The sequence below is a fragment of the Loxodonta africana genome, chromosome 8 (assembly GCF_030014295.1).
Source record: "Loxodonta africana isolate mLoxAfr1 chromosome 8, mLoxAfr1.hap2, whole genome shotgun sequence".
NCBI lineage: Eukaryota > Metazoa > Chordata > Mammalia > Proboscidea > Elephantidae > Loxodonta > Loxodonta africana.
The window spans coordinates 14,063,487-14,088,119 of NC_087349.1; the positions used below are offsets into that span (position 1 = coordinate 14,063,487).

The 24,633-nt window shown below is 38.9% G+C and overlaps 1 protein-coding gene and 1 pseudogene across 6 annotated transcripts in view; both read left to right on the forward strand.

The window, feature by feature from the left end:
• The window catches only part of CNOT4 (CCR4-NOT transcription complex subunit 4), a 144,158-nt gene that overhangs the window by 280 nt on the left and 119,245 nt on the right, over positions 1 to 24,633 (forward strand). The gene's annotated exons all lie outside the window — the stretch shown is intronic.
• LOC135232220 (cytochrome c oxidase subunit 6C-like) overlaps positions 1 to 24,633 on the forward strand; it is a 29,483-nt pseudogene continuing 4,850 nt past the window's right edge.

The window sequence follows — 24,633 nt, forward strand, 5'->3', positions numbered from 1 at the left end:
TACGGGAGAGCGGAGGCTTCGCCGGGACTGTACAGGCCGCACCCTCCCTCCCCACCCCCCGCCTCATCCTCACCCTCCTCCTGCTTGCTCTTCCTCCTCCTCTTCCTCCCTCTCCCCTCTACGCCACAGCAGTTACCACCAGGAAAAGGGAGCGGGGCGGGAGGAGCGGCGGCGGCGAACCCGGCTCTCCTTCGGAAATTTCCTCCGCTGGGAGCCGAGGCGGCTCCTCGTCTCCAGCCCTCCCTCGCGTTCGTGCTTGTTGGGGCAGGGTTCTTGGGTCTCAGGACTCCCGGTCCCCAGCCCCGCTTCCCCGCGCTGACGTCCTTCGCCTCCGGCCCCGGGTTCCCGAGACCAGAGCCATCCCTTCCACTCCGACCCGTGTTGCTGCAGCTCGCGAAGCCCCTGCTCATTGCCCACCCGCCCTGCTGCTCGGGTTTTGCTCCTAGAGTTAGTCTTTGCCCCCCGCTTCTGCTTGCGACCAGCCCCCGAAGTATCTGCCACAACGGAGCTCCCTCCGATTGGCAGCCTTGCCTTTGAGCACATCTGTCATCTTCAAGCTGCCCCTTAAGTGTCGGGGTTATGTTGCTGCCCGTTCTAACCCACCTGTTTCTCTCACCCTTCTTGGAAATTGTCCGTCCCTTCCCTCTTTCCTGTACAGATTCTTCCCATACACTGTTCCAGGAAAAGGTATGCCCCGTCTTGGCCCTTGAAAAATCAAGGAAGTTGAGGAGTGAATGAAGTGAGAGGTAGGCTACTCAGGGAGGCACGTCTGCGTTTTGCTCTCAGTGAGCTAGGTGTGGATTATTCGCTCTGTTGGGACTTGGCTTTTTGTTTTGTTTTTCTCCTTTTCCTTTTGGACCGGTTTACCCATGCACCAAGTATTCTTCTGAACTTGCCTCTCCCCAGGCCACATAATGTGAGCTCAGATTATACCAGTAAATATTAGCCTCAGCATTTCAAAATAAGATAAACCTGGTGCACACACAAGATTCATTTGTGAACTCCTCAAGCAAATATAACTGATTTTTTTTCATTAGATGAGTTACATGAGGGGTACAGATCCCATCCATGCTAAGAGCTGATTCTTGACTATTGATGTTCAGCTTAATTGATGACATTTCATTTTTGGTTAGAGTGGAAATTTCCTCTCCAGCTAATACCACATTTACTTAGTGTTTTTGGAATTGAGAAGTTCTTTCTTTTAACACTTCTAGGATGGTAGTTGTCTGAACAAATTGTCTTCTCTTGAAAAATCATTAGATATGTATGAAAAAGAAATGTTGTTTGTCTTTTGCATACCTAAATCCCTCGTATCTTTTCCATAGCAAAGAATGGGGCTAGGAAAAGAGATGACAAAGCTGTGCACATACATGCACTTGGTGGTACTCACTAGCATCGTTATCTACATTAAAAAGCAGAAAACTAGAAGCAAGAAATGGCTTATGATGTCTATGCTTTGTCAAAAGCAAAAAAATGCAGTGTAGTGACTAATGGCATAACGGGAAGGAGCCTTTGCTGTAACCAGACCACTCTGAAATAAAGAATTATCAGAAAAGCAAACAGGATTACATAGATCAGATACATACATCTCAAGTTTAAACATAAATAAGACATTGTGTTCTTAAGATATATGTAAAAATGTCTGAGTTCATAGTAGCAATCTCAAGCAGCACTATATCTCTTGCAAAAGTAATAATACCGTAAGTATAAAAGCAAATACGTATAGTTACCCTTAGTCATTTTTGCACATTACTGGATTATTGTAACTTCTGCAGATTTTCTCTAAACTTGAGGGATATTACATTTGGCATTTATGTTTACTCTATTGTGACAAATGGTCTGTGTTACCAAATGTAAACTAAGGTTAGAAAAGCTGTTTATAAAACTTCATTTTTCATTTCAGCCACTTAAACCCCAGTTTGGGGAAGCTAAATAAATCTGTACTCTTCTGAGAACTGAAAACAATTTATGTAGAAAACCTTGTCTTAAGTTATAACTTGAAGTTTTTAAAAAATATTACTTACACATAGTTTATCAGTGGGAGTGTATTTAATACAATTGAGATTCAACTCTAAGTAAAAACTGTGCTTCATTTTTCTTTGTAATACACTAGTGGAGAAGCTTTCCACTTTGAACAAGCCTAACACACACAGGTTGAGAAATTCTTGGCAGGCATACTTGGCCGAATTGTAAGCAGTGTGTTCTAGGAGAGGACTGTTTGTCTGGCAGAGAGGGGTCAATTATTTTCATACGTCTTTTCTTTTGTAAAGGTTGTTTTGCCCCACTAAATATTTTCACGAGTGATTTTCTTCCTTCTATATATCTTGCTTGGAGTCATCAGATTCTTAGCTTCAGCCCTGTCCAGGTCAAATGGATTTTCGTTAGGGTCTTTAGTATGTCTAAAGAATGTATCTCAAGTTCTCTGACATTTTGATAGAAATAGGAAGCTGAGATTTCTAAAATATTTATGTATGGTTTACGTTTTCAGGTTTAACATTATGAACATTGCAACTTCATACTTTTCATGGTTTCTTTTGATAATTTGCAGTACTTTCCGTCAGATTTTATAGTTCGTATTCTTCAGATGAGTATGTTATTTCTAACGTGAATTTTTTTTTTTTTTAACATGAATTAAAGTTGGTTTATTGTCAGATTTGTTTTTAGGAAATTGCATAGACAGACCTTTGGTTTCATTAGGGTGAGGCAGTTATAGGCAGATGTCAAGATGCGGGAAACTAAAATTGTTTGTAGTGCCCTTCAGCTTCAGCCTGAACGGTGGTATCAGTGATAACAAGCTCTGCTTATTACTTTGTAAAAGAAAGAAGACGTTGCTTAAGAATGAACTTGCATCAGGGAAATTTTGTTCTAAAAATGATTTTACGTGTCTTCAGAGAATGAAAAATACCTTCTCTGTTTCAGCAGTTTGATTTTTGACGTCTTTCCTTTCTCTGCCCTCCCTATTCCTGATTTTAAAATGAAGCCACATTCTTCATTTTTCTGTATTTTTTATGACTGCAAATAACACTGGATTGAATCTGTTTAAACTCAATGGTATCATTTTTATAGACTATTAAAGTGAGATTTAAAAAAAAGAAAAACCAAACCCATTGTCATGGAGTCGATTCCGACTCATAGTGACCCTATAGGACAGATTAGCACTGCCCCATAGAGTTTCCAAGCAGCGCCTGGTGGATTCAAACTGCCGACCTTTTGATTAGCAGCTGTAGCTCTTAACCACTATGCCACCAGGGTTTCCCTAAAGTGAGATACGAAGTTTTAATTTGTGAAAACTTCAGCATCTGCTGAAAATGCTTTTAAGCTTTCTGTCAGTAAGTATAGTACTGTCTTGACTTCTTGTGAAGGAAGTTACAAGATTGACCTCAGTCGGTTCTCAAGAAAAACAGTAGGGAAATAGGTTATAGAGATTTTTGCTGTTCTAGAAACAGTATAACTAGAATGTAGTACATACTTTTCTCAAAGGATTTCTTAAATCTAAATGGAACTCGTAAATGGTTTTCATCCCACTGGAATAGCATGTATTAGATAAAACTTGTTAACACATTCTGAGATTATAAATTGTAAGTTACCTCAGAGATAAGTAGGGAAAATCTGTAAATGCTCATTGTTGTATAAAATGTGGCAATATTCCTGATCTTTTTAAGATTGTAGGATAAAAATTGAGGATACAAAAATTATAAAAATAGCATAATTCACTGTATTTTTGTGATGAAGGAAAGGTGTTCATGACATTATTTTAACCACTCATTTTTGACTCGATGGCACTGGGTTTTGGGTTTTCTGGGCATTTAGCAGTTTTCTAAAAGAACTTTTTTTCAGAATTGTTTTCAATCTCATTATTATCTGTCATTTATTAGAAAAGATTGTGTGGGTAAATACCGAGGATCCCTGATGGTGCAGTGAGCAAAGCACTTGGCTGCTAACCGAAAGGTCGTTGGTTTGAACCCACTGGTTGCTCTGCAGGTGAAAGATTGGCAGCCAGCTTCTTTAAAGATTTATAGTCTTCGAAACCCTGTGGGGCAGTCCTACTCTGTCTTTTAGGGTCACCATATATATGTCAGAATGGAAACCCTGGCGGAGTAGTGGTTAAGTGCTACACCTCTTAACCAAGAGGTCAGCAGTTTGAATCCGCCACGTGCTCCTTGGAAACTCTACGGGGCAGTTCTACTCTGTCCTGTAGAGTCACTATGAGTAGAATTAACTCGATGGCAGTGGGTTTTTTGTTTTTTTTTTTTTTAAATATCAACTTTTTCTTAATCAGAAACTATTTTATAGAAGTGACAATTTCAGCACTATTTTGGCCCCTTAGATTAGTTTTCCCATAGTAGAGTTTTTTTAATGTCAGAAAGGAGAATTGTATGGTACTAAAAAGGCGATTACTTTTACTTACAGGGTAACTGAATTTAAAGATAGTACAAGTACAAGGCATTTTGAGTGAGTTCGTTTTCCTCCTAAGGAGATTATTTGTGAGGATGGCTTCATTATTAACTCTTGTTTATATAGGAGGTTGTCCTGTTTTACACTTTAATTGCGTTGGATGGTGGGCAGATGATGTATTGCTATTAGCATAAACTGTGCTGTTTCTATGGTCAGAGATCTGTTTAAAAGCAAAATTTTTTTTTAGTATGTAACTAAGATCTCACCTCTTGAGTATTAAAACCGAATAATGAGGTAGAAGGGCAAATAATCAAAATAAACAGATTGTCTTGTGTATATGTCTAAAACCCATTTTGGGGGTTGGGAGAAAAAGTCAAGGCAAATGAACAAGTATAATTAAAAGAGTAAAATGCCTTCATTAAACATAGTAGGTATTGTGTTACTGCTTTTGGAAGGAAATTAGTGAATGATGTTATAGAGAAAATAGTGATTGAATTTTCTAAAGTGGCTATTGAGTGAAATACCAGAAGGGTAGAGCAGTCCTTAGCAGCAACAAACAGATACATTGTCATTATGCCAAATATCTGAAATTTCTTAAGAATGTTTTCCAGTCCTTGGAATAAAGAGGAAATGGTATTTTTTTTTAATGTTTAAGAACCCATTCATTCTTTATTCAGGCATCAGGTGTCTTCAGATTGTGAATTTCCTGAAATAGCATTGTCTGATTTGGGTTATTGAATATTGGTTATATCAACTTTTCCTCCTTTTTTCTTTCTTGCTTTCTGCCTCTCAGTTTTTGCTTATGATTTTTTCCAGTGTCTTTTATTTTCAGCACCTATTTGAAGGACCCTTTTGTGAATTCTATAATTGAATGAAAATTCGTAATAAAAACAGTATTGCTTTTTGTGGTAAGATTGGCTTTTGTTTTGATGGAGATCATGTCCGTTTTGGTTAGATTTTTCTTCTAGCTAATTTTTAATTAATTCTTAGATAAGAATAAGAATGGTGCACAAACTTATCAATCTAAATCTTTCCAGAAAATTGTATTTTACCCTGTATGGAGACCTAGGTATTTGAAAGGGTAAAGAAAATGTTATAATGTATTTTGGTTTTGTCATTTACAATGAAGTGAAGGAGTCCCTGGGTGGTGCAAACAGTTAAACACTGGACTACAAGCTGAAAGGTTGGTGTTTGGTCAAAGGTGCCTCGGAAGACAGACCTGGCGGTTTGCTTCTGAAAAGGTCACAGCTTTGAAAACCCTTTGGAGCAGTTCTACTCTGCACGTGCGGGGTTGCCACAAGTCAGAATCAACTCGATGACAACTAACAACAACAACAACAAAGACATTATTAGTCTTTTTTTTTAAGACTTCTTGTGAAAAATTTTAAGCAAGTACAAAAGTAGACAGTCGTATCATGAATCTCATGTAGCTATCACTCAGCTTCAAAGATTATCAGCTCATGGCCAGTCTGATTTCATGTATATCTCCGCTTACTTTACCCTTCCCCCCTACTCTTTGCCCTGCATTATTTTGAAGCAAATCCTAGTCATAACATTATTTATTTTGTACCAGAACTTTTTTGACATGATAAAATATTTTGATTGTTTAAATTTTTTTTTTTATCAGAGTTGTTCAATCAGTTTATAGCCTTAAAGAGCTTATTACAAACCCACTGCTTGGGAAATGGCACAGCCTCCTCTAAGAGGTTATTATCTTACCAGGAACTCATTTATAATAATATAAATAACCAACATGATCCAAAGCAGTGTACAAAGAAATCCTTCAGTGTGTGGTACATATAGTCTGAGTCCAGTCCGTTTGTGTAGGAGTATCGTCAGACTAAAGTTCTAGTGGTAAGCTATCTGGAGAAAGGGGGACTTGAATCAAGAATATGTATTCTTTGTATAGGCAGAGCATCTGCACAAGGAGAACATTCCATACATTCCATGTCAGGGATGGAAGCATGAACAGATACGTATGGGGGGGCCCATCATGATGTGAGAGGGATGTAAAGAGTCCGATCTCAGTGGAATGAAGTGCTCATTTCTGGGAATTGTGTCAGATAAATTTGTATAAGTAGGGTAAAGCTAGGTTATGGAAGGTGTATTCAGTGTCAGGTTGAATTTGATCTGTGAAGCAGTAAGGAGCCATTAGACGTTGGGGGGGAGGCAGAAGATGACATGGTAAAAGTGTTTTTTAGAAAGATTGTTCTTTCAGTAGTATGCTGCATATTTTCAGGTTGACAGTTGAGTTTGAAAAATTTAAAGACCAGGCTGCTGACGTAAGGGGCCATTCTGAGAGATGTTAGGGTGGACATCCTACAGGCTTTGGTAGCTAATCGATCCCATCTTCTTTTCTGTCTCTTATATCCAAAGATGACACCAGGTTTTTGGAGAATAGAGGACTGAGAAAATTGTGGTCTCTTTGTCTCTGATAGTAAGCTGCAGTTTTGTTAGCCACACTGAGCTTTTGGAAAGGAAGTGATACGTGATAACTCTAATAACAATCTAAAAAATTTCAGTAGAAAATAGCTATCAGTGTTTTCAAATAATTTTAGTTATTCGTTCACTGGGGAATAAGAGTTTGGAAAATAAAGATACAATCTTTATTATTTGATAGTAATAGATGGAACATATTTGCTTTGTAAAAGAGAAATTTATGCCTCATCTGCTTCCTAGGCGTGTATTCCTTCAGAAGGGTATTAGGAGACTTACTTGTAACTTTGAGTAGTGTATAACCAGCATAGAGCATTGGATGCCTTTAAAGTAGAGGAGGGCTTGGAGCAGAGGGAATGGCAGAAAATTCTGATGAAGTAGGCTACTAAATACTCTGTCTCCAAGCCCCCTGTTTATAAGGGGTAAGGTTAGGTCAACATGCTGAAGAAGAATGTAGGGACATTATGAAATTAAATTTTATTCTTTGATTTACTTTGATATACTTTGTTTTGCAAAGGTAATATTAAAACAGACCTGGTTAAACACCAGCCATATCTGTTTTGGTTGAAATTTTTTTCTTTTTTTGAGTTCTGAGATGCCTGAAGTTACTCTGTTATTCTTTGTTTTGGTTTGCTGACCCTTCATTACGGCAACTCTGCATCTTAGCATGCCTTCTTGTTTTGTGGAGGAAATTTTCACATGTTATCTTAAAGCTGGAAAAAAATAGGTTTCTTGCGTCTGGCTTTGTAAATAGTAGATTAATAGTACTGTATTGCCATTTATTCTCTTCCTGCTTTCTTCAGTATCACAGGTATTCCCCCTCTAAGGTATTTGGCAGGTGGATCTCAATGATACATTGAGTCTGAAAACTTCTCAAGCTCAGGGTGCTTAAAAGTTTGAATTAAACTTAGTACCCTGCTGTTATGAAAGGTAGGACCTAGCATAGTGCCATGGACCTTTTAGGTAAAATATTAATGATAAAGATGATGATGAGCTATTATTGGGAAATGTCTTTTTCATTGACCTTCTCTCCATCCTAAAACCTCCTTAATCCTTGTAACACGACAGGACTATTTTTGATATTTTTTACTTCTTTCTTTAGCCAGTCATGTGTGCTGTCTAATATGGTCACTAGAATAGAAAGTCGTTGCCTTCTTAGGATTTGCTTTAACAGGGGCTCTGGTGTGTAAACTTTGGATTTCAGATTGAAGGATTCTCCTTTGTGCCGGAGAACCTTGAGAAGGGTTATGCGTCTTTCTCATTGCTGCCGCTGTGTGTGGAGGGAAGTACATATCAAGTATGCAGTATAGGAGAACCTTAGTGTTCGAGAATATCTTCAGTGATAGCTGCCAATCCAGCCTTTTTCCCAAGAATTTTTTATTTAATCCTTTGGGATATGGAGCCACTTGTAAGAGTGTCGTGGCGGGAGAAAGAGGAAAAAATGGCACCCTGCTCCAAAAACCTCTTCTAGATAGTTTGAGAATTAGAAACTAATCTCAAATCATTAATAGTTACACTTTTTTTTTTTTAATTCATACAATGGTTGGTAGGAAGCTGGTTTTGGGGGACTGACTTTGGGGGTACCTTGGGTAGCCACGGGAGCGCTGGTTGTGCAGTGGTTAGGAGCTTGGCTGCTAACCAAAAGGGTGGCAGTTTGAATCCACCTTGGAAGTCCCTATGGGACAGTTCTACTCTGTCGTATGGGGTCCCTATGAGTCTGAATCTGTTGGACAGCAAAGGGTTTGGTTTGGGTTTTGGTTAGCCAGGAGGACAGGTGCATTGTGTAAACAGGCAAAGGGAGGAGAGACAAAATAAAGTGGTGGAGACATCCAGTTCTGCTGATGACTACTGTGCATTTTTGCCTAAGGCGTCCATGGCACTGTTCCTCACTGCCTTGGGCTGTGTAATTTAGGTTTTCTTTGGTAAGTTAGGCTGCCATTACTGGGTAGGAAGCCTACACACACTTTAGCTTTTCCCAAATCAAACTGTATTCTTGTCCAGCCTAGTGCGTTTTAATCTCACCAGGGCAAAAACTGACTACTTCATGTCTTTTCTGTGTTGGAAGGGCAGGGGAAATAGGAAAGAGAAGGAAACGGTAGTTATGAAATTTCCTGCTCTTTCATTGGTGTTACATTATTCCAGGATTGTTTTATGGAAGAACTTCTGCCATTCATTTCTAATTTTATGTCATCAGTTATAAAATAGCATCATGATTTATTAAATGAGGTCCTTTTGGTCATGCGTTAAAGGGTACCTAAATAAGTTTGCTGCTTAGTGGTACTATTTTTGAATCTCTTGCTTGTACTAAAATCCTTCCTGACATTATGGACCTACTCCAATATATGAATTTTGCTATCAAAAAGTAAAGCTGGTAGTCTTTAGGATATGTATTTTCCCTGCATTGTATTCAAATCTATTTTGATACTGATAAAAACAACATTAAAGGAATAATTGGAGAGGTGGAAGGAAGATGGAAAATATGTCTTGGAAAACAAAGGAAGAGATTTTCCATGAGAAAAGTCAGAGAGATGGGGATAGGAAGATCCAGGATCTTGTCACTTTCGAATAGCTAAGAAAGTTTCAAGAAGAAGGGAAGGGGTTGACATAGTCCGATACAACATTCCAGGAGGATGAGAGTCGAGAAGGGGCCCTTTGGCTTGATGCTGTGATGGTCCCTACCACATCAGAACAATTTTAGTAGACCGGGAATGTAAAGCAGATGGGGAGTAAGGAAGGTGGTAAGTGGAGACTGTAGGTAGAGGCCATCGAGACAGGAAAATGTCTGTAAAAATGGCTATATGAATTATAATAGCACCTTTTGTATTATTGAATGTGTATTATGAAATATTTTATTTATAGGAGATGAGAAAACTTGAGAAGTTTGTGCTTCATAATCTTAAATTTCAGGGTAGGGCTCTGCCACTTGCTAACTGTGTGATCTTGAGGAAAATTGCTTCATCTTTTTGTGCTTTGGTTTTCACCTTTGTAAAATGGAGACAACAGTAGAACCTATTCATAAATCTATTGTGAGGGTTAAATTAGTTAATTTTTAGAAATGCTTATAACAATGCCCGGTATACAGTAAACATGTGACAAATGTTAATTATTGTTGTTGGTGGCGGTGTTACTGTTATCATCTTCTGCTGAGAGAGAGGTAGGGAGTGGACTGGAGACTCGAAGAGACGAAATAGGAAAAAAAAAAAAAAGATAAATATTATGATTGCCAAATAGAGGCAAGAACTAAATGGAAAGGCCTTTGCTCTGGCTGTCCCCCCAGCCTGGAACATTAGTGTCGCAATATCCTTCTGGCCACCTCAGCTGCCTCAGGCCTTTGCTCACATGGTCACCTTTTCAGTAGGGCCTGTCTTGACCATTTATTTACAGTTGTAATCCAGGCCTGTTTCCCCTAGTATGTACACTGCTCTACCTTTTTCTATAACACTGACTGACATAGCATATAATCCGCTTATTTGCTGGATAGTTTCTTGTTCATCTCTAGGGCAGGGATGTTATTTTGTTCCCTGGCGTATCCCAGGCTCTGGGAATAGTGCCTGCCACATAAAAGGTACTCGGTATATGCTTGTTGTATGAATACATTTTTCTACCATTGCGATGAGTAGATGGGGGAATGAGTCCAAACGCTGGTGGTGATACGTTTTTGGAAGACAGCCTGATTTCTGAAATTGATGGACACTACGTAGTTGACTTTCTTCCTCATCTTTCTTATGAATGAGTCTTCTCAGAGTCCATTTTGGTACTGCTGTTCCTAGAAATGACTTGGGGAAACCCGTTAGCTGAGAAAAGGAAAATGTAAAATGAATCTTTTTGTTACCACAGTAAATCTGTGAAAGCCGGAACCTATATAAGGCGGTAACCTGTCGGAGAAGGAAAACTAAAATATTTTCCGTTAATAGAGATAAAAAAGTGGTAAGACTGCACCCTGTGAAAGGTGGAAAACTTGAGAGACGCAGAAAAACAAGGCAGTTCCATCGAGTTGTAGCTTTCACAGGTTTCACTGTATAATTATATTTTACATTTGATTAGCTAATACAAGCTTACATTGAGTACTTACTAGATGCCCAGTACTGTTCTAACCTCTTTATATAATTACTTTTTAAAAATTTTGCAACAACCGTATAAATACATTACCATTTTAAAGTACTCTTATAAAAATTCTCATTGTTCCTTGCAAGGTATCATCAGGAATCAAGGGGGGGAAGTCTTTTGCACTGAGACTAAGAGCGTGCTTCCCCAGACGGTTGTTTTCCATTGACAGGGAACTCTAAATACTCCATTCCTACTCCCACTCCCCCCAACATTCCCAGCCTTAACATCACTACTTGCCTGAAGTCCACCAGGACTAATTATGTCCTTTATCCCTTTTTATGTCAGTCACTGTCAGTCTCCCAGGTGACCCTTCATGTCTCACACTTTAATCCCCACCAGGCTCTGCACATTTCCTCTCTTTCACCCCTTTCCAATCCCTGAAATCCTGCTGTCTTGCACCCAGTGTAATTCACAGTTGATCATCATTTCCTGTATCCTTGAATTGTTTCCTGAACATTTCCTCTACCTCCTACTTCCTGAGGATTTCTTCTCCTGCAGCCCTCTTATGTGTTGGCTATTACATTTTCATTTTTTTCTTACAAACCATCATTAAGGGTCAGTAAGGAGTCCCCGGCACTGAGACTTAAGGCCACAGTTCCCCATTCTCACCCACATTGAGCAGGAGTCAAGAAGGAGCCTGATTCCACTGAGCCTGGAGATGGGGTGGATGTCTACCGTAAAACCTGCCTGTGGTCATGTTTTGTCCATAAACCTTTACATTTGATGACATCTGCTGTTCTTGCCTCTTCTCCAGCTCTCTCTATCTCTTTTTTTTTGGACTGTTGTAGCTCCTAGCTCAGTCATCCTCAGTAACACTATGCTTCTTTTAATTCTTGTTAATTTCAGTATTCACCATCTGATCCTTCTGATACCTTGACCTCTCAAGTACTAAAAGTCCTGTCCTCTGATGATCGTGCTTCCCCCCATCTCAAAACTCACTCCCATGGTCATTTCTCACATCGTGTTATCACCAATAATTTGAACCCCTCCATGCTTTCACTTTCATGCAGCCCCTTCTCTAACCACCACCTCTTTTCAGCTCATTTCACATGGTGCTTATCTTAGTCATCTAGTGCTGCTATAACAGAAATACCACAAGCGGATGGCTTTAACAAAGACAGATTTATTCTCTCACAGTTTAGGAGGCTAAAAGTCTGAATCTAGGGAGCCAGCTCCAGGAGAAGCTGGTTCTGGCGGGAAGGTCACTGTCATCACTCTTCCCCTGTTCTAGGAGCTTCTGAGCGCAGGGACCCTAGGTCCAAGTGACGCGCTCTGCTCCCAGCCCTTTTTTCTTGGTGGTATGAGGTCCCTATCCCCTCTGCTCTATTCTCTGTTTTATGTCTCAAAAGAGTTGACTCAGGATACAACCTAATTCTGTAGGGTCCTGCGTCATTAACGTAACTGCCCCTGATCTTGCCTCATTGACGTCATAGAGGTAGGATTTACAACACGTAGAAAAATCACATCAGATCACAAAAATGATAGACAGTCACACAACACTGGGAATCATGGCTTCGCCAAGTTGACACACATTTTTGGGAGACACAATTCAATCCATAATAGTACCCAACTCAACATGTCTTTTACTTCACTGGCACATCCAGCCCACTGAGTCTCAATTTTCTTCACTGTCCCTTGCCTTCTTGTTTTCCTTTCTTACCTATTTTACATCCCGTGGTCAATCATTATATTCATTCCCTTGCAAATCCCCTCAACTCACTTGTTCCTTTCTTGCTTCTTCATACTTATTTGACAAAACTTCAATCCTCGTTAAGCCAAAGTTTCAGTATACTTTAGGCCTGCACCTGTGCACCTGGAAGTGACTGAAGAAAAACACAACTATGGTGAATGCTTTCACTTTAAATTCATGGTAGGAAACCTCAAGTAGCCCTTAATACTGTATTGTCTGGCAGTCATTCTTCTTCCTTAGTCCATTCAGTCTCCCTTCTCCTAGAAGACTTATTTTATACCTTTGCCTTTCTTTCCAAACTTCCAGCTGTCTTCCCCAAATTCACTCCAGTTGGTGGACCTGCTTTCTACTTCATTGAGAAAGTAGAAACCGTCAGAAGAGTACTTATGGACACCTGCCACCATATCTATGTACCTGTAGTATCTGTACTTGTAGGCCTTGCCATCCCTCTGTTACTACGGATGAACTCTCTGTGTGTCTACCTAATTCTAGTTCCTTCAGTTTGTGCATTAGATCCCATCTCCTCTTGTTTATTCTGTGTATTGTTCTAGCAGTTGTCCGCTCTATGTGCATCATCAAGTTTTCCTTCTCTGCTGTATCATTCCCAAGAAAGTACAAGCATTCTGTTATTTTTCTCATCGTACAAATATCTTCTCTTGACCACTCATTTCTGCTCTTCTCTGTTTCCATTGCTGCAGAACCGCTCAAAGCATTGTCTCAATGCTCTGGTTCTGATTTCCTTATGTTCTCTCATCATCTCTTGCTAGATAATTACAGCAGCTGTCAAACAGGTTTCCCTGCTTCTCCCCTTGCCCTCTATAGACTGTTACCGATACAGTAGTCAGAATGGTCCTTAGAAAATGGAAGTCAGATGGCAAGAGATTTTGCACAGCAGTTTAAAACATTTTATGAGTTGGTAAGATTAAAGATCTATCTGATTTTACTTCATTAGAGTCTGTCTTGTTTTATGGAATCACGTTGGTCCTGAAGTTACATTTCATGTAGGCTTTGAGTAACATTGTTTGCTCGGGTAGGGGAGTAGTGGTCAGGGATGGTTCATGACCTCCCTCTTTTCTCTGTGTTGATTACACAGAAAGATGTGACACCTCTGTCCCTGAGGAAATTGACAAGAGGGCCTGAATTGGCTGCTATTCCAGCAAGTTGCTTTGAGTGGAAGAGCAGACTGCCCTTTCTTAATAGAGGTCTTTTGTTACTTCACTCCCACCTCTCACCTCCTTTAGCAGCACCCTTGCTTTCTCCACCCCTGGGAAGTTTAGTGTCCTCTCTACCCCTGCCCTTCCTCTGTTTTTCCAGACTCTCAGATGGAAATGTATTTCTTAGGACTTTCAACTGTTCTTGAATTAGTATTTTTACATTAAACTTTCTTTTCAGGTATCCGAAACCCATTTTTTTTTTAACTTTTTTTAAAAATTTTTATTGTGCTTTAAGGGAAAGTTTACAAATCAAGTCAGTCTCTCACACAAAAACTTATATATACCTTGCTACATACTCCCAGTTGCTCTCCTGCTAATGAGGCAATCTGCTCCCTCCCTCCACTCTCTCTTTTCATATCCACTTCGCCAGCTTCCAACCCCCTCTACCCTCTCATCTCCCTTCCAGGGAGGAGATGGCCAATATAGTCTCAAGTTTCCACTTGATTCAAGAAGCTCACTCCTCACCAGCATCCCTCTCCAACCCATCGTCCAGTCTAATCCCTGTCTGAAGAGTTGGCTTTGGGAATGGTTCCTGTCCTGGGGCAACAGAAGGTCTGGGGGCCATGACCACTGGGGTCCTTCCAGTCTCAGTCAGACCATTAAGTCTGGTCTTTTTACGAGAATTTGGGGTCTGCATCCCACTGCTCTCCTGCTCCCTCAGGGGTTCTCTGTTGTGTTCCCTGTCAGGGCAGTCATCAGTTGTAGCTGGGCACCATCTAGGTCTTCTGGTCTCAGGCTGATGTAGTCTCTGGTTTATGTGGCCCTTTCCGTCTCCTGGGCTTGTAGCTACCTTGTGTTCTTCATTCTCCTTTGCTTCAGGTGGTTTGAGACCAATCGATGCATCTTAGTGGGCCACTTACTAGCGTTAAAACCCCAGACGCCACTCTCTAAGGTGGGATGCAGAATGCTTTCTTAATAGATTTTATTATGCCAGTTGACTTAGATGTCCCCTGAAACTATGGTCCCCAAGCCTCCGCCCCTGCTACACTGGCCTTCAAAGCATTGTTTATTCAGGAAACTTCTTTGCTTTTGGTTTAGTCCTGTTGTGATGATCTCGCCTGTATTGTGTGTTGTCTTTCTTGTCATCTAAAGTAGTTTTTATCTACTATCTAATTAGTGAATACCCCTCTCCCACTCTCCCTTTCTTCCCCCTCTCATAATCATCAAAGTATATTTTATTCTCTGTTTATACTATTTTTTGAGTTCTTACAATAGTGGTTTCATACAATATTTGTCCCTTTGCAACTGACTAATTTCACTCAGCATAATGCCTTCCAGATTCCTCCATGTTATGAAATATTTCACAGATTCATCACTGTTCTTTATTGATGCATGGTATTCCATTAGTATTCCGCTGTGTGACTGTACCATAATTTATTTATCAACTCATCCGTTGATGGGCACCTTGGTTGCTTCCATCTTTTTGCTATTGTAAACAGTGCTGCAGCGAACATGGGTGTGCATATATCTGTTCCTGTAAAGGCTCTTATTTCTCTAGGATATACTCCAAGGAGTGGGATTGCCGTATCATATGGTAGTTCTATTTCCAGCTTTTTAAGGAAGTGCCAAATCGATTTCCAAAGTGGTTGTACCATTTTACATTCCCACCAGTGATGTATAAGTGTTCCAATCTCTCCAGAGCCCCTCCAACGTTTATTGTTTTGTGTTTTTTGGATTAATGCCAGGCTTGTTGGAGTGAGATGGAATGTCATTGTAGTTTTGATTTGCGTATCTCTAATGGCTAATGATCCTGAGCATTTCCTCATGTATCTGTTAGCTACCTCAATGTCTTCTTTAGTGAAGTGTCTGTTCATAGTTTTTGCCCATTTTTTAATTGGGTTATTTGTCTTTTTACAGTTGAGTTTTGCAGTATCATGTAGATTTTAGAGATCAGGTGCTGATCAGAAACATCACAGCTAAAAACTTATTCCCAGTCTGTAGGTAATCTTTTTACTCTTTTGGTAAAGTCTTTGGATGAGCATAGGTGTTTGATTTTTAGGAGCTCCCAGCTATCTAGTTTTTCTTCTGCATTGTTAGTAATGTTTTGTATACTGTTTATGCCATGTATTAGGGCTCCTAACATTGTCCCTATTTTTTCTTCCGTGATCTTTATTGTTTTAGATTTTATATTTAGGTCTTTGATCCATTTTGAGCTCGTTTTTGTGCGTTGAAACCCATTCTTATGGCTCCTGCGTGAGCGGGCTTTACTTTCGTTAATCAAGTTTCTGACATGGGTATTGTATGTGACAGTAAAAAGGCGGTTGATACAAACAGGTGAAGAAGAAATAATGTGTGAAATGGTGGGGGAAATGAAAGATATTCTTCTGGGTCCTCTGAATGTACTTGTCATAAACTAATAATGCTAATGATTTTTAGAGGAGTTAAACTGTACTGCGTATATAAAACCTTGGAGATTAGTTGGCAGAAAAGGACTTCACAGTTCATTTCTTTTATCTCTTTAAATTCTTTTCTCTGAGGGCGAATGTTCTCTAATCAGTTTTCCTTTGGTTCCCTTTTCTTAAAGGCCCTCATGATTTTTCTAGGGCTGTGGTCTGAAGTTGTACTGTTAAATAAGACCTTTCTAGAAGTCTGCCTTTTGCTATAGATACCAGCACTTGCCAAATCCTGTTTTATTAGAGGTACCCCTCCACCCTCACACCCACTTTATCAGCCTATGCTTGGAAGATTGCATGAACCTCAGAGAAGACCAGTGTACTGGAATCAACAATTGTGATATTGTCTATACATTACTTGATTTCAGATTCTTTCCAATTCTGACACCCTCTTGGTCTGAAGATAGATTCCCGTTTCTTAGACTTGTACTGTCCACTTTGGTACCCACGAGCCACATGTGGATATTGAATGCTTGCAGTGTGGTTAGTCTGAGTTGAGATGTGTTTTTTTGGTGTAAAATACACACCAGAGTTTCAATACTTAGTACTAAAAAAAAGAATAAAAAGCTCCTACTGATTACATGTTGAACTGATAATATTTTGGGTGTAAAACCTGTTGCTGTCAAGTCGATTCCAACTCATAGTGACCCAAAAGGACAGAGTAGAACTGCCCCATAGGGTTTCCAAGGAACAGCTGGTGGATTCGAACTGCAAGACCTTTTGGTTAGCAGCCAAGCTCTTCACCACTGTGCCACCAGAGCTCCAACCTGCCTATAAGCATGCCTTATTCTTTCTCTGCGCTGCCTGGGAGAATTTTGAAGAAGGAATTTGAAATAAAAATGTTAGAGTTGATTTTTTATTTACTTTCATTCTTAATATTAGTAGTACATTTTATAATTTCTCTGTCATTAACATATAATTAAAAAAAATTTTAACTAAAGACAAATTGTATTTGGTCAGAAAAGGAAATGATTTGAAATTTTGCAGATGAGGAAAGAGATTTTGTCTGATTGAACATAAAACCCAGCAAAGAAATAAACAAATAAAAAACACCCACTGACCTAGTCTGCTGTTACACTTTTAATAAACTTCTATGAACTTGACCATTACTGCTGTTTTTTTTCCTCCCATTACAGCTTTATTTATATTGCCTTTTTTGATCTATTGGAAGAAAGATTTAAGTTGAATTCATTGAATGCTCTTTAGGGTTAAACCTTGAACTGTGTTTAAAACAAAAGTGGCATGTAGGGAGATGTTGGTTTCTGAGTTCCAAAATGTATTTCAAAGTAGTTCATGATAAGTTGTTACCATAAATATACTTAGAAAAGTGGCTTTATTAGGCATTTGAATAATTTACTTATTGAATAACTATTATTTTTACTATCATGAGCCACTGAAAAAGTTCACAGTACATGCTTAGGTGTTGCACATTTTATAAAATCACATTCACAAGAAAAGTGTGATGAAGTAAAAGTTTGGGTCAACAAGCTTGAATTAAAAAAAAAAGAAGTATTGAGAAAAAGTTGGTGGTATAAGCAAAGGCAATCAGAGTAAAAGAGGGCATCTAGGGTGAAAAAAATAAGAGTTAATACAGATAGTAGGAATCGTGGGAAAGAAGGCGGCAAGTGAGTTCACTAAACTTTTCCTTCTTGGATGCTCAGTGGAAGTACAACTTCAGTAGAGTAAAACAGATTTTGCTACGTGTCGTTTTTCTGGATCTTAGAACATCCTGTACCTTTTTGGTTCCTCCTACGCATTAAGGATAGGCCTGATTTCTGTTGGCTCTGCAGACCTAGATTTGGATTGATCCATAAGAATAATTTCTGAATCCATCTATGTTGTATGTGTCAACTCTTTGTTCCTTTTTATCGTGGAGAAGTATTCCAACGGTATGGATATACCACAGTTTGTTTAACCATTCACCTGTTGAAGGACATTTGAATAGTTTTCAGTTTACTGACTCTTACTAATAGAACTTCTATGAACATTAAAAAAACAAAAACAAAAAAACAGAACAAAAAACATTGTCATGGATTGAATTATGTCCCCCCAAAAAATGCATGTATCAGTTTGGCTGGGCCATGAATCCCAGTATTGTGTAATTGTCTACCATTTTGTCATCTGATGTGATTTTCCTGTGTGTTATAAATCCTACCTATGTGATGTTAATGAGGGGGGATGGGCGGCAGTTGTGTTGGTGAGGCAGGACTCAGTCTAGGGGATTGGATTATGTCTTGAGCTGGTTTCTTGTGGGATATAAAAGAGACAAGTGGAGAGATGGGGGAACCTCATACCACCAAGAAAGAAGTGCGAGGAGCAGAGTGTGTCCTTTGGAACTGGTGTTCCTGCATGAAGAAGCTCCTAGTCGGGGTGGGCTGGAGGGGGGTCTGATGAGAACGACCTTCCTCCAGAGCCAACAGAGAGAAAAAGCCTTCGCCTAGAGCTGATGCCCTGAATTTGGACTTTTAGCCTACTTTACTGTGAGGAAATAAACTTCTCTTTGTTAAAGCCATCCACTTGTGGTATTTCTGTTACAGCAACACTGCATAACTAAGACAAACATTAAAAAGATAGGAAAGAAAGAAAAGACCAAAATGGATGTCAGAAGAGATGCTGAAACTTGCTCTTGAACATAGAGTAGCTAAAGCAAACAGAAGAAGTGATCACACGAAAGAGCTAAACAGAAAATTTCAAAGGGCAGCTCTAGAAGACAAAGTGAAGTATTATAATGAAATGTTCAAACACTGGGAGTTAGAAAACCAAAAAGGTTGGCATTTCACGCTTGGCATTTCTCAAGCTGAAAGAACTGAAGAAAAAGTTCAATATTGAGTTGCAATAGTGAAGGATTCTACGCGGAAAATACTAAACAACGCAGGAAGCATCAAGAGAAGATGGAAGGAATACACAGAGTCACTCTACCATAAAGATTGGTGGACATTCAGCCATTTCAGGAGGTAGCATATGATCAAGAGCCAGTGGTATTGAAGGACTCAGAAACGATGGTGAAGATGGCACAGGACTGTTGTATATAGGTTTGCTATGAGTCGGAATCGACTGACCGGCACCTAACAACAACAGCAACAATGGCTAATGATGTTCAACATCTTTTCATGTACTTACTTACCGTCTGTATACCCTCACAGATAAAACGTCTGTTCATGCCTTTTGCTCATTTTCTAGTTGAACTGATTTTTTTTTTTACTGTTGAGTTATGAGAGTTCTTTATATATTCTAGATACAAGTTTATTGTTGGATTTGTGGTTTGCAGATATTTTCTGCCAGTCTATAGCTTGTCTTCTCATCCTCTTCACAGGGTCATTCACAGAGCAAAAGTTTTAATTTTAGTGAGGTGCATCAGTTCTTCCTGTTTTGGATTGTGCGTTTGGAGCCAAGGCTAAGAAGAACTCTTCACCTAGGTCCTGAAGATTTTCTTTTATTTTTTTTCCCCTAAAAGCTTCCATTTTAAACTTAAGTGTGTGATCCATTTGGGATTAATTTTTGTGTAGGCCTCTCCCGCCCCCGTGGATGTCCAATTGCTCCAGCACCATTTGTTGGAAAGACTGTCTTTCCTTCTTTGAATTCTTGTGCACCTTTGTGAAAAATCTGTTAGGCATATTTGTGCGGACCTATTTCTGCATTTTCTATTCTTTTCCGTTGATCTAGATGTCTATTGCCCTGTCAGTACCGCACTGTTTTGATTACTGTTGCTATATAGTAAGCCTTAACATTGAGAATAGTGATTCCTTTCATTTAATTATTTTTTTCAAAATTTCTTTAGCTCTTCTATGACCTTTTTATTTCCATGTAAATTTTTGAGTAAGCTTATCTATATCTTAAAAAAAATCTTTTCTGGGGTTTTGCTAGGAATTGTGTTATACCTCTAGATCAATTTTGGGCGTATGGATATCTTTACTATGTTGTGGCTTCCAGAGTCAGGGAATGTGGTAAGTGTCTTCAATTTAGGTCTTCTTTGATTTTATTCATCGGCATTTTGTAATTCTCAGTATACAGATTCTGGACATGTTTTGTTAGGTTTATACCTATGTATTTCCTTTTTTTGGAGTGGTTGTGAATGGTTCTATATTTTTAATTTTGGTTTTCACATGGTAGTATACAGAAATGCGATTGATTTTTGTATTTTGATCTTGTATCCTGTAACCTTGCAAAACTCACTCATTAGTTCTAGATTTTTTTGTAGATTTCTTGGGATTTTCTGTATACGCAATGATATCATCTGCAAAAGGGACAGTTTTTTTCCTTCTGTTCCAGTCTGTTTGCCTTTTATTTCTTTTTCTTACCTTATTGTGCTGGCCAAAACTTCCAGAACTATGTTAAAAGTGGTGAGAGCGAACGTCTCTGCCTTGTACTTGAGTATTTGAGTATAGTGGGAAAACATAGTCTTTCATCACTAGGTATGATGTTACCTGTAGGTTTTTGTAGGTGTTTTTTTTTTTTTTACCTCTGTTCCTAGTTTACTGAGAGCTTTTGTCAAACAAATTTTGTCAAATGCTTTTTCTGTGTCAATTACTATGATCTCGTAATTATTCTTCTTTAGCCTTTTGATGTGGTTGATTGATTTGCAAATGTTGAACCAGCTTTACATACCTGGAATAAATCCTATTTGGTCATGGTTTATACTTCTTTTTATACATTGCAGGCTTTTGTTTGCTAATATTTTGTTCAGGATTTTTGTTTATGAGAAATATTTGTCTGTAGTTTTTTTTATATGTTTTTTTTTTTTTTAATTTATTTTGGTACCAGCATAATACTGACCTCATTAAATGAGTTGGGAAATATTCCCTCCTGTTTTCTGGAAGAAATTGTGTAAAATTAGCATTAGTTCTTTAAAGTTATGATAAAATTCTCCAGTGAAACCATCTGAGCAGAGGATTTCTTTTTGGAAGCTTTTAAATTATGAATTCCGTTTCTTTAATTGTTATAGGATTATTCAGATTATGTGTTTCATCTTGATTGAGTTTTGGTAGTTTTGAAGAAGTGGACCATTTCTTCTAAGTTGTTGAATTTATGATTGTAAAGTTGCTCATAGTATTCCCTTATTCTTTTAATGGTACAGGATCTGCAGTGATAATACCTTATTTCATTCAGATATTGGTGATATGTATTGTGTCTCTTCTTGTATTATCTGTCAGTCTTGCTAGAAGAAGTTCAACAATTTCATTGATTTTTTTTTTTTAAAACAAAGAACCAGCTTTTTGTTTCATTGCTTTTTCCCTGTTGTTTTTCTGTTTTCTATTTTATTGGTATCAGTTCTTTATTATTGCCTTCCTTCTGATTGCATTGGGTTTATTGTGCTCTTCTTTTTGAAGTTTCTTGAGATGGTAGCCAATATTATTGATTTGAGACCTTTCCTCTTCTCTAATTACATAAACATTTGAGTGCTATATATTTCCTGTCAGCACAGCTTTAGCTGCATTCCACAAATCTGGTGTGTTGTGTTTTTCCGTTCATTCAGCTCTGTATGTTTCGTATTTCCTTTGAGACTTCCTCTTTGATTCATGGACCATTCAGTACTGTGTTGTTAAATTTCCAAGTGTTTGGAGACACATCTGTTGTCTTTCTGTTACTGATCTCTGGTTGGATTCCATTGTGGTCAGAGAACATACTCTGTATGATTTCAATTCTTTTAAGTTTGCTTTGGAAACCCTGGTGGCGTGGTGGTTAAGTGCTACGGCTGCTAACCAAGAGGTCAGCAGTTTGAATCTGCCAGGCGCTCCTTGGAAACTGTATGGGGCAGTTCTACTCTGTTCTATAGGGTTGCTATGAGTCAGAATCTACTCGACGGCAGTGGATTTGGTTTTTTGGTTTAAGTTTGCTTTGTGGCCCAGGATATTGTTTATCTTCATGATGTTCCATGGGTGATTGAAAAGAATGTGTTCTCATTTATTTTTGAGTCGCTAGTCTTACTGGGAAGGAGCGCTGGTGGTACAGGGGTTAAATGCTCAGCTGCTAACCAAAAGGCCATTGGTTGGAACCCACCAGCTGCTTTGTTGGAGAAAGATATGGCAATCTGGTTCTGTAAAGAGTGCAGCCTTGGAAACCCTATAGGGCGGTTCCGCTGTGTCCCATGGAGTCGCTGTGAGTCGGAATCAATTCCATGGCAACGGGTTTTTGGTTTTGGAGTCGTACTAGGATACCACCTACGTCTCACTATGTAACTCTCCTCCTGACTCCCCCATCCGTTCCTTTGGCTCATGTTCCTTATTATTCTAGACATTTTAAAGATGGTTTGTATGGCATCATTGACAAGTTCTTTCCTGTTATTCTTATTTCCTTCCTTTAGAATTCTTTAACCATGTGACATTTTCTGCCACATTTTTCATTTCACATTTTCCGCCACATTTTTCATTTCACATTTTCCGTAATTCTGAATACAATATAATATTCTTTGTTCTAAAGAATTGCCAGTTTTTATGTTGATAGTGTAATTAAAAAAAAAATTTTTTTTTTTCTCTAGTGGCACGTTGACCTTGAAGTATTACTCCAAGGTGAAATACGGAGGTGTGTTTTTGTTATCCTTACAAAAGTCGCCCACAAAGTATGATTCTCTGGATAAACCTAGACAGAATTAGGGATTGTTTGCCAAAGGTATTGCTAGGCAATAAGTGGGAGGAGAATTCAGTGTCCCAAGGCATTTCATGGGACACAAGGTGAATGCCTCTGCAATGGTTGTACTAGTCTAAGACAGGAGACATCAGATTCTTAATGGGGAAGTCCTGTAGGAATTCAGAAAAAGGAGTATTCAAAGAATGTGAACAGGATTAATTTGTGTGGTCTCATGGGGAAAGTAATACTGTACTTAAATGAGTGATAGGTAGAGTGGGAAAGGAAGTTGAAATGAGACTGGGACCACTGCCTATCTTGGAGAATTGCTAAACTAAAAGGAGCAGGGCCTGTGGGAAGGAGGCAGGAGTATGCGCTGTGTGGCAATAGGGTTGTACAGTCCTAGGAAGGTAAAGGAAGGGTTCCCGAAGCACCAGGAAAGAATTTAAACTTGACCAGAAGGCAGTCTCTGACTTAAAGGTTCTTAATCTGTAGGGTGACTTGAAGAATATGGATAAATATAAATCATTGGCATCACCTTGGAGTTGGTTAGAAATGTAGAAATCAGACCCCACCTCAGACCTACTGAATCACAATCTCATTTTAGCAAGATGCACAGGTAATGTGTATGCACAATCAAGTTTGCTAAATACTGGTTTGAAGGGAAATTAACCAAACATCCCTGTGTGTAGGGTGAATTCTAGGGGAAAGGTTATCGAAAGGAGCCAGTGCAGATTCGTTAAGATCCTGTATGACTAATCCAGTTGGAATGGAGACCAAAGTCCATAGAAGAGACTTCCTTTTTTTTTCTTCTTCTTCTTCTTCTTGTACTTTAGGTGAAGGTTTACAGAGCAAATTAGTTTCTCATTAAAAAATTAATACACATATTGTTCTGTGACATTAGTCGCCAACCCCACGACATGTCCACACCCTCCCCTTCTCAACCTTGGGTTCCTTGTTACCAGCTTTCTTGTCCCCTCCTGTCCTCTGGTCCCTGCCCCTGAGCTGGTATGCCTGTTTAGGAGAGACTTCTTAAAAGGAATAGAATCAATAGGATTTAATGACCAGAATTTAGAGGATGGAGGAGAATGTTGAGTCAAAGATTATGATCAAGTTTTGGCACTGGCAACTGAAAACCGGGTGGGCCATTCAGAAGGAATAAAAGCCCTGGTGGCATAAAAAGCTGTGGTTGTTCTTCACTCCCAGCCTGATAGAAATCAGCATAATAACAACACTGGAGAAAATCTTGAAAAGGAATGAATAAAACTCTCATAATTCCAGGATTCTAAACAGTGTTTTCATTTATTTGCATGTTATCTTGATTTCTTATTAATATATGAACTTGTTTTTACACTTTATTGTTAGTATAAAATCACCTTGCATACTTTTAAAATTTCTTGTAAATATTTTTTCATGTTTCTTCATAGTTTATTTAGTTTTAAAGGAATTTTTCTCATTTTAAAGTACATATCCCCTCAAATTAAAATATAATACAAACTAAAAATAACAGTGATTCCATATTTACCTTTTAGATTGGTAAGGATTAAAACATTTGGTTCTAGGCTTTGATGAGAATGCAAATAGGTACAATTTTTTAGAGGATAATTTGCCAATGTTTTTCAGAGTTAAAAGTGTACATACCATGCTTGATCCAGCAGTTTTATTTCTAGGAATTTGTTCACAAATGTACTGCCTCTAGTTCAGTTAACAAGAAGCCCTGGTGGTGCACTGTGGCACTTGGCTGCCGACCGAAAGGTTCGTGATTTGAACCCACCAGCCGCTCCGCGGGAGAAAGATGTGGCAGTCTGCTGCCATAAAGATTTTGAAACCCTTGGAA